The sequence below is a fragment of the Pseudophryne corroboree genome, unplaced genomic scaffold, assembly GCF_028390025.1.
Source record: "Pseudophryne corroboree isolate aPseCor3 unplaced genomic scaffold, aPseCor3.hap2 scaffold_497, whole genome shotgun sequence".
In the NCBI taxonomy this organism is placed as follows: Eukaryota; Metazoa; Chordata; class Amphibia; order Anura; family Myobatrachidae; genus Pseudophryne; species Pseudophryne corroboree.
The window spans coordinates 223666-236286 of NW_026970103.1; the positions used below are offsets into that span (position 1 = coordinate 223666).

The 12621-nt window shown below is 43.1% G+C and overlaps 4 non-coding genes and 1 pseudogene across 4 annotated transcripts; 3 read left to right on the forward strand and 2 right to left on the reverse strand.

The window, feature by feature from the left end:
* Window positions 1-8092: 8092 nt before the first annotated feature.
* Window positions 8093-8227, reverse strand: LOC135030307 (U1 spliceosomal RNA; annotated as a pseudogene).
* A 152-nt stretch (window positions 8228-8379) lies between these two features.
* Window positions 8380-8543, reverse strand: LOC135030177 (U1 spliceosomal RNA). The gene has a single exon (XR_010226226.1). It is a non-coding gene; the product is annotated as a U1 spliceosomal RNA (small nuclear RNA).
* Window positions 8544-10904: 2361 nt separating this feature from the next.
* On the forward strand, window positions 10905-11060 carry LOC135030324 (U1 spliceosomal RNA). The gene has a single exon (XR_010226346.1). It is a non-coding gene; the product is annotated as a U1 spliceosomal RNA (small nuclear RNA).
* A 674-nt stretch (window positions 11061-11734) lies between these two features.
* On the forward strand, window positions 11735-11898 carry LOC135030247 (U1 spliceosomal RNA). Its single transcript, XR_010226292.1, has one exon. It is a non-coding gene; the product is annotated as a U1 spliceosomal RNA (small nuclear RNA).
* Window positions 11899-12050: 152 nt separating this feature from the next.
* Window positions 12051-12213, forward strand: LOC135030302 (U1 spliceosomal RNA). The gene has a single exon (XR_010226331.1). It is a non-coding gene; the product is annotated as a U1 spliceosomal RNA (small nuclear RNA).
* The last annotated feature ends 408 nt before the right edge of the window (window positions 12214-12621 follow it).

Sequence of the window (12621 nt, forward strand, 5' to 3'; positions counted from 1 at the left end):
ACCTTTGCATTTTTCTCCCAAACGAAAGACACTAGAATGAAAATATTAAAGCCTCCTGTTAGTGCTTCATCTACACGTTATAGCCCTGAATTTTCCAATGCCTATCTCTTTGCAAAAGAGAGATATTGGCAAGGAAAAGCTGTATTGTACCTTTGCATTTTTCTCCCAAACGAAGGACACTAGAATGAAAATTTTAAAGCCTCCTGTTAGTGCTTCATCTACACGTTATAGCCCTGAATTTTCCAATGCTTATCTCTTTGCAAAAGAGAGATATTGGCAAGGAAAAGCAGCATTGTACTTTTGCATTTTTCTCCCAAACGAAAGACACTAGAATGAAAATTTTAAAGCCTCCTGTTAGTGCTTCATCTACACGTTATAGCCCTGAATTTTCCAATGCCTAGCTCTTTGCAAAAGAGAGATATTGGCAAGGAAAAGCTGTATTGTACCTTTGCATTTTTCTCCCAAACGAAGGACACTAGATTGAACATTTTAAAGCCTCCTATTAGTGCTTCATCTACACGTTATAGCCCTGAATTTTCCAATGCCTAGCTCTTTGCAAAAGAGAGACATCGGCAAGGAAAAGCGGTATTGTACCTTTGCATTTTTCTCCCAAACGAAATACACTAGAATGAAAATTTTAAAGCCTCCTGTTAGTGCTTCATCTACACGTTATAGCCCTGAATTTTCCAATGCCTATCTCTTTGCAAAAGAGAGATATCGGCAAGGAAAAGCTGTATTGTACCTTTGCATTTTTCTCCCAAACGAAGGACACTAGAATGAAAATTTTAAAGCCTCCTATTAGTGCTTCATCTACACGTTATAGCCCTGAATTTACCAATGCCTATCTCTTTGCAAAAGAGAGATATCGGCAAGGAAAAGCTGTATTGTACCTTTGCAGTTTTCTCCCAAACGAAGGACACTAGAATGAAAATTTTAAAGCCTCCTGTTAGTGCTTCATCTACACGTTATAGCCCTGAATTTTCCAATGCCTATCTCTTTGCAAAAGAGAGATATCGGCAAGGAAAAGCTGTATTGTACCTTTGCATTTTTCTCCCAAACGAAGGACACTAGAATGAAAATTTTTAAGCCTCCTGTTAGTGCTTCATCTACACGTTATAGCCCTGAATTTTCCAATGCCTATCTCTTTGCAAAAGAGAGATATCGGCAAGGAAAAGCTGTATTGTACCTTTGCATTTTTCTCCCAAACGAAAGACACTAGAATGAAAATTTTAAAGCCTCCTGTTAGTGCTTCATCTACACGTTATAGCCCTGAATTTTCCAATGCCTATCTCTTTGCAAAAGAGAGATATTGGCAAGGAAAAGCTGTATTGTACCTTTGCATTTTTCTCCCAAACGAAGGACACTAGAATGAAAATTTTTAAGCCTCCTGTTAGTGCTTCATCTACACGTTATAGCCCTGAATTTTCCAATGCCTATCTCTTTGCAAAAGAGAGATATCGGCAAGGAAAAGCTGTATTGTACCTTTGCATTTTTCTCCCAAACGAAAGACACTAGAATGAAAATTTTAAAGCCTCCTGTTAGTGCTTCATCTACACGTTATAGCCCTGAATTTTCCAATGCCTATCTCTTTGCAAAAGAGAGATATCGGCAAGGAAAAGCTGTATTGTACCTTTGCATTTTTCTCCCAAACTAAAGACACTAGAATGAAAATTTTAAAGCCTACTGTTAGTGCTTCATCTACACGTTATAGCCCTTCATTTTCCAATGCCTATCTCTTTGCAAAAGAGAGATATCGGCAAGGAAAAGCTGCATTGTACTTTTGCATTTTTCTCCCAAACGAAAGACACTAGAATGAAAATTTTAAAGCCTCCTGTTAGTGCTTCATCTACACGTTATAGCCCTGAATTTTCCAATGCCTAGCTCTTTGCAAAAGAGAGATATTGGCAAGGAAAAGCTGTATTGTACCTTTGCATTTTTCTCCCAAACGAAAGACACTAGAATGAAAATTTTAAAGCCTCCTGTTAGTGCTTCATCTACACGTTATAGCCCTGAATTTTCCAATGCCTATCTCTTTGCAAAAGAGAGATATCGGCAAGGAAAAGCTGTATTGTACCTTTGCATTTTTCTCCCAAACTAAAGACACTAGAATGAAAATTTTAAAGCCTACTGTTAGTGCTTCATCTACACGTTATAGCCCTGAATTTTCCAATGCCTAGCTCTTTGCAAAAGAGAGATATTGGCAAGGAAAAGCTGTCTTGTACCTTTGCATTTTTCTCCCAAACGAAGGACACTAGAAAGAAAATTTGAAAGCCTCCTGTTAGGCCATCATCTACACGACATAGCCCTGAATTTTCAAATGCGCAGCACTTTGCAAAAGAGAGATATTGGTAAGGAAAAGCTGTCTTGTACCATTGCATTTTTCTCCCAAACGAAGGACACTAGAATGAAAATTTTAAAGCCTCCTGTTAGTGCTTCATCTACACGTTATAGCCCTGAATTTTCCAATGCCTATCTCTTTGCAAAAGAGAGATATCGGCAAGGAAATGCTGTATTGTACCTTTGCATTTTTCTCCCAAACGAAAGACACTAGAATGAAAATGTTAAATCCTCCTGTTAGTGTTTCATCTACACGTTATAGCCCTGCATTTTCCAATGCCTATCTCTTTGCAAAAGAGAGATATCGGCAAGGAAAAGCTGCATTGTACTTTTGCATTTTTCTCCCAAATGAAAGACACTAGAATGAAAATTTTAAAGCCTCCTTTTAGTGCTTCATCTACACGTAATAGCCCTGAATTTTCCTATGCCTATCTCTTTGCAAAAGAGAGATATCGGCAAGGAAATGCTGTATTGTACCTTTGCATTTTTCTCCCAAACGAAAGACACTAGAATGAAAATTTTAAAGCCTACTGTTAGTGCTTCATCTACACGTTATAGCCCTGCATTTTTCAATGCCTATCTCTTTGCAAAAGAGAGATATCGGCAAGGAAAAGCTTCATTGTACTTTTGCATTTTTCTCCCAAACGAAAGACATTAGAATGAAAATTTTAAAGCCTCCTGTTAGTGCTTCATCTACACGTTATAGCCCTGAATTTTCCAATGCCTAGCTCTTTGCAAAAGAGAGATATTGGCAAGGAAAAGCTGTATTGTACCTTTGCATTTTTCTCCCAAACGAAAGACACTAGAATGAAAATTTTAAAGCCTCCTGTTAGTGCTTCATCTACACGTTATAGCCCTGAATTTTCCAATGCCTATCTCTTTGCAAAAGAGAGATATCGGCAAGGAAAAACTGTATTGTACCTTTGCATTTTTCTCCCAAACGAAAGACACTAGAATGAAAATTTTAAAGCCTCCTGTTAGTGCTTCAACTACACGTTATAGCCCTGAATTTTCCAATGCCTATCTCTTTGCAAAAGAGAGATATCGGCAAGGAAAAGCTGCATTGTACTTTTGCATTTTTCTCCCAAACGAAAGACACTAGAATGAAAATTTTAAAGCCTCCTTTTAGTGCTTCATCTACACGTAATAGACCTGAATTTTCCAATGCCTATCTCTTTGCTAAAGAGAGATATCGGCAAGGAAAAGCTGTATTGTACCTTTGCATTTTTCTCCCAAACGAAGGACACTAGATTGAACATTTTAAAGCCTCCTATTAGTGCTTCATCTACACGTTATAGCCCTGAATTTTCCAATGCCTAGCTCTTTGCAAAAGAGAGATATCGGCAAGGAAAAGCTGTATTGTACCTTTGCATTTTTCTCCCAAACGAAAGACACTAGAATGAAAATTTTAAAGCCTCCTGTTAGTGCTTCATCTACACGTTATAGCCCAGAATTTTCCAATGCCTATCTCTTTGCAAAAGAGAGATATCGGCAAGGAAAAGCTGTATTGTACCTTTGCATTTTTCTCCCAAACGAAGGACACTAGAATGAAAATTTTAAAGCCTCCTATTAGTGCTTCATCTACACGTTATAGCCCTGAATTTACCAATGCCTATCTCTTTGCAAAAGAGAGATATCGGCAAGGAAAAGCTGTATTGTACCTTTGCAGTTTTCTCCCAAACGAAGGACACTAGAATGAAAATTTTAAAGCCTCCTGTTAGTGCTTCATCTACACGTTATAGCCCTGAATTTTCCAATGCCTATCTCTTTGCAAAAGAGAGATATCGGCAAGGAAAAGCTGTATTGTACCTTTGCATTTTTCTCCCAAACGAAGGACACTAGAATGAAAATTTTTAAGCCTCCTGTTAGTGCTTCATCTACACGTTATAGCCCTGAATTTTCCAATGCCTATCTCTTTGCAAAAGAGAGATATCGGCAAGGAAAAGCTGTATTGTACCTTTGCATTTTTCTCCCAAACGAAAGACACTAGAATGAAAATTTTAAAGCCTCCTATTAGTGCTTCATCTACACGTTATAGCCCTGAATTTTCCAATGCCTATCTCTTTGCAAAAGAGAGATATTGGCAAGGAAAAGCTGTATTGTACCTTTGCATTTTTCTCCCAAACGAAGGACACTAGAATGAAAATTTTAAAGCCTCCTGTTAGTGCTTCATCTACACGTTATAGCCCTGAATTTTCCAATGCTTATCTCTTTGCAAAAGAGAGATATTGGCAAGGAAAAGCAGCATTGTACTTTTGCATTTTTCTCCCAAACGAAAGACACTAGAATGAAAATTTTAAAGCCTCCTGTTAGTGCTTCATCTACACGTTATAGCCCTGAATTTTCCAATGCCTAGCTCTTTGCAAAAGAGAGATATTGGCAAGGAAAAGCTGTATTGTACCTTTGCATTTTTCTCCCAAACGAAGGACACTAGATTGAACATTTTAAAGCCTCCTATTAGTGCTTCATCTACACGTTATAGCCCTGAATTTTCCAATGCCTAGCTCTTTGCAAAAGAGAGATATCGGCAAGGAAAAGCGGTATTGTACCTTTGCATTTTTCTCCCAAACGAAATACACTAGAATGAAAATTTTAAAGCCTCCTGTTAGTGCTTCATCTACACGTTATAGCCCTGAATTTTCCAATGCCTATCTCTTTGCAAAAGAGAGATATCGGCAAGGAAAAGCTGTATTGTACCTTTGCATTTTTCTCCCAAACGAAGGACACTAGAATGAAAATTTTAAAGCCTCCTATTAGTGCTTCATCTACACGTTATAGCCCTGAATTTACCAATGCCTATCTCTTTGCAAAAGAGAGATATCGGCAAGGAAAAGCTGTATTGTACCTTTGCAGTTTTCTCCCAAACGAAGGACACTAGAATGAAAATTTTAAAGCCTCCTGTTAGTGCTTCATCTACACGTTATAGCCCTGAATTTTCCAATGCCTATCTCTTTGCAAAAGAGAGATATCGGCAAGGAAAAGCTGTATTGTACCTTTGCATTTTTCTCCCAAACGAAGGACACTAGAATGAAAATTTTTAAGCCTCCTGTTAGTGCTTCATCTACACGTTATAGCCCTGAATTTTCCAATGCCTATCTCTTTGCAAAAGAGAGATATCGGCAAGGAAAAGCTGTATTGTACCTTTGCATTTTTCTCCCAAACGAAAGACACTAGAATGAAAATTTTAAAGCCTCCTGTTAGTGCTTCATCTACACGTTATAGCCCTGAATTTTCCAATGCCTATCTCTTTGCAAAAGAGAGATATTGGCAAGGAAAAGCTGTATTGTACCTTTGCATTTTTCTCCCAAACGAAGGACACTAGAATGAAAATTTTTAAGCCTCCTGTTAGTGCTTCATCTACACGTTATAGCCCTGAATTTTCCAATGCCTATCTCTTTGCAAAAGAGAGATATCGGCAAGGAAAAGCTGTATTGTACCTTTGCATTTTTCTCCCAAACGAAAGACACTAGAATGAAAATTTTAAAGCCTCCTGTTAGTGCTTCATCTACACGTTATAGCCCTGAATTTTCCAATGCCTATCTCTTTGCAAAAGAGAGATATCGGCAAGGAAAAGCTGTATTGTACCTTTGCATTTTTCTCCCAAACTAAAGACACTAGAATGAAAATTTTAAAGCCTACTGTTAGTGCTTCATCTACACGTTATAGCCCTGCATTTTCCAATGCCTATCTCTTTGCAAAAGAGAGATATCGGCAAGGAAAAGCTGCATTGTACTTTTGCATTTTTCTCCCAAACGAAGGACACTAGAATGAAAATTTTAAAGCCTCCTGTTAGTGCTTCATCTACACGTTATAGCCCTGAATTTTCCAATGCCTAGCTCTTTGCAAAAGAGAGATATTGGCAAGGAAAAGCTGTATTGTACCTTTGCATTTTTCTCCCAAACGAAAGACACTAGAATGAAAATTTTAAAGCCTCCTGTTAGTGCTTCATCTACACGTTATAGCCCTGAATTTTCCAATGCCTATCTCTTTGCAAAAGAGAGATATCGGCAAGGAAAAGCTGTATTGTACCTTTGCATTTTTCTCCCAAACTAAAGACACTAGAATGAAAATTTTAAAGCCTACTGTTAGTGCTTCATCTACACGTTATAGCCCTGAATTTTCCAATGCCTAGCTCTTTGCAAAAGAGAGATATCGGCAAGGAAAAGCTGTATTGTTTTTGCAGTTGGATCGCTTATTGTGATTGCATTCCAACCTGAATCAGGCCCTATTACCTATCACAATGCGCTGCGGGCAGTACAAAATTGGGTTAATATAGGAGTAAAACTCCCAGACCTGTGCTCCTTAACTGTACCTGGTGGCTAGTGGAGCGGCTGCCCAGTAATCAGTGTCCACGCCAGTGCGCACACGGTCCACCCCCTACGGCCACGCTCCCCTTCATCAGCGGCCTCGTGATCCGGAAGGGCGGTGTGTGTGTGACTGACCTTAGGAAGAAACTGGAGCCTCCGCTGCAGTGACCCAGCAACCAGGGCACGGGAGTATACAGCGCCGCTGGGAGTGATGAAGCTGCAGTAAAGATGTCTATTAGACCTAGCCTGCTGCAGCCCTTGTAGATTCTCATAAAACAAGTTCTTCTTTTCTTGTCAAAATTAATAGCTAAGAATAGGCTGCCTGAGGCAGGCCCCTGTTAAGTGGCCTGCTACTGAAGGCACCAACTACAAACTGAGCTCCCTGTTCATGGAAGCGGGGTTATAGAGGAGGATGCGCTGAGCATCTTGGGAACAGTCAAAAGCTTTGAGCCGGTTGGTGCCTCAGATCAAGATCCTACTCTACACCCCAATGTGAATCCTTGTGGAGTCCAGTGTACCCCACAGAAGAAATTAATGTGTCACACCCATTGGCAGCAACCTTAGAATAGCTGCTGACGGGCACAATTGAGAAAGGAAGGGGGGGGGGGGGACATTTGAATCCAGCACATAGATGCAATTCAAACATGTAATTTGTACCTTCCTATTTTAAAATATAATGGATGAACCTCACCCTGTGAGAACAATCTTCATGATCAAGAGATCTCATATGCAAAATAAGTATGAGTTGGGATAGGGCTGGGGAGGGTGGCTGCTCGGGCAGCCCCTCCCCCGTCAAGTTAAGGAGATTCAACTGAGGACGCACAAGGGAACTCTCGTCTGGGGACAACAACTGCAGGGAGACCACATCTGTTCAGATGAACATGGGAGGGTGGAAGGCTGCCTAATACTGAAGCACCCCCAAACAACAAACCAAATGCAACAACTAGTACAAGCATTCCTGGGGGAAGGTCTGCAGAAGACGGATTTGCATACAGTGATGTCATCCAAGCAGTGGGCCAAAGTTGGCTGGAACCCTCATCTGCATATGAAAAGAGAAAAGGGGTATGCAGGGCATGGCGGCCTTTTGCGGCGCTTGGATGACCCTTAGTTCGCATTAAACACCTCCACCCTCCGTCGGTGTGGGGCTCATGTTGGCTATGCCCCAGCCCCTGAAGCATTCAAGCTGATTTCTTGCAGCAGCTGGGCACTGTAACAGCTCCAGAGCTGCTCTGTAAGGCAAGTAAAAGGGTGTGGGCCCTGCAGCACTACCTGTAGTTTGCATTGTGCATCGGAAGGCACAAAGTAAGCAGACAGGAGGAGAAGTCAGGATAGTGCACAAGGGTATAGAAGGGAGGGGCTCAAGAAAAAAGAAGTGGAAACAGACAGCAAACTAGGCTGGAGAGAGACCTGAGACAAAGAGATCTGAATTATATGAGAGCCGACTAGGGGAAACACAAATTATGCAATCAAGTTTCCCATATTTGGGGAAATCGCAGGGGCAGCACACCCAGAGTGCAATGGGTGAGCCTTGCCCTGGGAGAAGCAACTTCATGATCATAGTATCTCACCTGGCAGGTAAGTAGGAGTTGGGCTAGAGCTGGGGAGGGTCGCTGCTCGGGCACCCCCCTGTCAAGTGAAGGAGATCCAACTGAGGCAGCACAAGGGAACTCTTGAAAGAAGAACAAGGCTAGAGGAAGATCTGAGACAAAGAAATCTGACTTTTACCAGAGCTGACCAGAGGAAAGCACAAACACAGTCCCCCACTACCACAAATAATGCAGTTGAGTTTCCCACATTTGGGGAAATCACAGAGGTCAGCATACCCAGAACGCAATGAATGAACCTAACCCTGGGAGAACAATCTTCATGACCATGGTATCTCCTATGCAAAATAAGTATGATTTGGGATAGGGCTGGGGAGGGCCGCTGCTCAGGCACATCTCTGTCAAGTAAAGGAGATTCAACTGAGGCAGCACAAGGGAACTCTCATCTGGGGACAACAACTGCAGGGAGAACACATATTTTCAGATGAACATGGGAGGGCAGAAGGCTGCCTAATACTGAAGCACCCCCAAACAACAAACCAAATGCAACAACTAGTGCAAGCATTCCTGGGGGAAGGCCTGCCGCAGATGGATTTGCATATGGTGATGTCATCCAAGCAGTGGGTCAAAGTTGGCTTCAACCCTCGTCTGCATATGAAAAGAGAAAAGGGGCATGCAGGGCATGGCGGCCTTTTGCGGCGCTTGGCTGACCCCTAGTTTGCATTAAACACCTCCACCCTCCGTCGGTGTGGGGCTCATGTTGGCTATGCCCCAGCCCCTGAAGCATTCAAGCTGATTTCTTGCTGCAGCTGGGCACTGTAACAGCTCCAGAGCTGCTCTGTAAGGCAAGTAAAAGGGTGTGGGCCCTGCAGCACTACCTGTAGTTTGCATTGTGCGTTGGAAGGCACAAAGTAAGCAGACAGGAGAAGTCTGGAGAGTGCACAAGGGCATAGAAGGCAGCGGCTCAAGAAAAGAGAAGTGGAAACAGACAGCAAACTAGGCTGGAGAGAGACCTGAGACAAAGAGATCTGAATTATACGAGAGCCGACCAGGGGAAACACAAATTATGCAGTCAAGTTTCCCACAGGAGTATATAGGATACGACCCAGTGGTACCTGACGACATAGATACTAACAGCTATTTAATAACATTACGCTAGAAAGTGATTATTAGCAACATATATATCTATATAAACAACCCCGCCAGGGTTGTGCCTTCAAAAATAATCACACACGGACACGCTTTTTAAACCTTTTTTTCACATCTCTTTATTCTTCTTATGCACATGTATGTTAGTTCTGTGATTTTAACCTTTATGTTTCACTGCAGTTTGGGATAATAATATTAATATTTATCCAATTTTAATACATACTTAATAAAGGTTATATTTTATGATTCATTCATTCTGTCCAGTGCGTCAACAGTGCAGATTTCTTCTTGTTTTTTCTCCCAAATTCTATAACAATGACAGTAAATGTTGTTTCTTTTCAAACAGAACTTTCTTGACCATGCTTCTTGCTTGAAAGATCTGGGAGCACATGGAAAACAGTACAAACCATGCAGTATCACAAGAGCCTTTATTTGATATTTCATGAAGATAGAGCAGAATTGAGGACACGTCAACTATTTCTGCCGAAGGTGGTTCATCTTTCCACATGGTGCCTTTGGCCACTGACACCTTCGTTGAGTCAAAGTCTCTGGCTGTGGTCAGAACTTTGAAAATTTATGTCACCAGAACGGTTCAGATTAGGAAAACAGAGGCTCTGTTTGTCCTGTATGCTCCCAACAGGATTGGGTGTCCTGCTTCCATGTAGACAATTATGCGCTGGATCTGTGGTAAGATTCAGCATGCTCATTCCACGGCAGGATTGCCGTTACTGAATTAGGTGAAGACCCATTCTACTAGAAAGGTGGGTTCATCCTGGGCAGCTGGTCGGGGAGTCTCGGCATTGCAACTTTGCCGAGCAGCTATTTAGTAAACACTTTTGCTAAGTTTTACAAGTTTTAGAGTAAAGGAGATTCAACTGAGGCAGCACAAGGGAACTCTCATCTGGGGACAACAACTGCAGTGAGAACACATATTTTCAGATGAACATGGGAGGGCAGAAGGCTGCCTAATACTGAAGCACCCCCAAACAACAAACCAAATGCAACAACTAGTACAAGCATTCCTGGGGGAAGGTCTGCAGAAGACGGATATGCATATAGTGATGTCATCCAAGCAGTGGGCCAAAGTTGGCTGGAACCCTCATCTGCATATGAAAAGAGAAAAGGGGTATGCAGGGCATGGCGGCCTTTTGCGGCGCTTGGATGACCCTTAGTTCGCATTAAACACCCCCACCCTCCTTCGGTGTGGGGCTCATGTTGGCCATGCCCCAGCCCCTGAAGCATTCAAGCTGATTTCTTGCAGCAGCTTGGCACTGTAACAGCTCCAGAGCTGCTCTGTAAGGCAAGTAAAAGGGTGTGGGCCCTGCAGCACTACCTGTAGTTTGCATTGTGCATTGGAAGGCACAAAGTAAGCAGACAGGAGGAGAAGTCAGGATAGTCCACAAGGGTATAGAAGGGAGGGGCTCAAGAAAAAAGAAGTGGAAACAGACAGCAAACTAGGCTGGAGAGAGACCTGAGACAAAGAGATCTGAATTATATGAGAGCCGACCAGGGGAAACATAAATTATGCAGTCAAGTTTCCCACATTTGGGGAAATCGCAGGGGCAGCACACCCAGGTGAGATACTATAATCAGGAAGGTGCTTCTCCCAGGGCAAGGCTCACCCATTGCACACTGGGTGTGCTGCTCCTACGATTTCCCCAAATGTGGGACACTTGACTGCATAATTTGTGTTTCCTCTGGTCGGCTCTCGTATAATTCAGATCTCTTTGTCTCAGGTCTCTCTCCAGCCTAGTTTGCTCTCTGTTTCCACTTCTTTTTTCTTGAGCCCCTCCCTTCTATACCCTTGTGCACTATCCTGACTTCTCCTCCCGTCTGCTTACTTTGTGCCTTCCAATGCACAATGCAAACTACAGGTAGTGCTGCAGGGCCCACACCCTTTTACTTGCCTTACAGAGCAGCTCTGGAGCTGTTACAGTGCCCAGCTGCTGCAAGAAATCAGCTTGAATGCTTCATGGGATGGGGCATGGCCAACATGAGCCCCACACCAAAGGAGGGTGGGGGTGTTTAATGCGATCTAGGGGTCATCCAAGCACCGCAAAAGGCCGCCATGCCCTGCACGCCCCTTTTCTCTTTTCATATGCAGATGAGGGTTGAAGCCAACTTTGACCCACTGCTTGGATAACATCACCATATGCAAATCCATCTGCTGCAGGCCTTCCCCCAGGAATGCTTGCACTAGTTGTTGCATTTGGTTTGTTGTTTGGGGGTGCTTCAGTATTAGGCAGCCTTCTGCCCTCCCATGTTCATCTGAAAATATGTGTTCTCCCTGCAGTTGTTGTCCCCATATGAGAGTTCCCTTGTGCTGCCTCAGTTGAATCTCCTTTACTTGACAGAGATGTGCCTGAGCAGCGGCCCTCCCCAGCCCTATCCCAAATCATACTTATTTTGCATAGGAGACACCATGGTCATGAAAATTGTTCACCCAGGGTGAGGTTCATTCATTGCATTCTGGGTATGCTGACCCCTGTGATTTACCCAAATGTGCGAAACTCGCCTGCATTATTTGTGGTAGTTGGGGACTGTGTTTGTGTTTTCCGCTGGTCAGCTCTGGTAAAAGTCAGATTTCTTTGTCTCAGATCTTCCTCTAGCCTTGTTCTTCTTTCGAGAGTTCCATTGTGCTGCCTCAGTTGGATCTCCTTCACTTGACAGGGGGGTGCCCGAGCAGCGACCCTCCCCAGCTCTAGCCCAACTCCTACTTACCTGCCAGGTGAGATACTATGATCTTGAAGGTGCTTCTCCCAGGGCAAGGCTCAACCATTGCACTCTGGGTGTGCTGCCCCTGCGATTTCCCCAAATATGGGAAACTTGACTGCATAATTTGTGTTTCCCCTGGTCGGCTCTCGTATAATTCAGATCTCTTTGTCTCAGGTCTCTCTCCAGCCTAGTTTGCTGTCTGTTTCCACTTCTCTTTTCTTGAGCCGCTCCCTTCTATGCCCTTGCGCACTATCCTGACTTCTCCCGTCTGCTTACTTTGTGCCTTCCAACGCACAATGCGAACTACAGGTAGTGCTGCAGGGCCCACACCCTTTTATTTGCCTTACAGAGCAGCTCTGGAGCTGTTACAGTGCCCAGCTGCTGCAAGAAATCAGCTTGAATGCTTCAGGGGCTGGGGCATAGCCAACATGAGCCCCACACCGAAGGAGGGTGGAGGTGTTTAATGCGAACTAGGGGTCATCCAAGCGCCGCAAAAGGCTGCCATGCCCTGCATAACCCTTTTCTCTTTTCATATGCAGATGAGGGTTCCAGCCAACTTTGGCCCACTG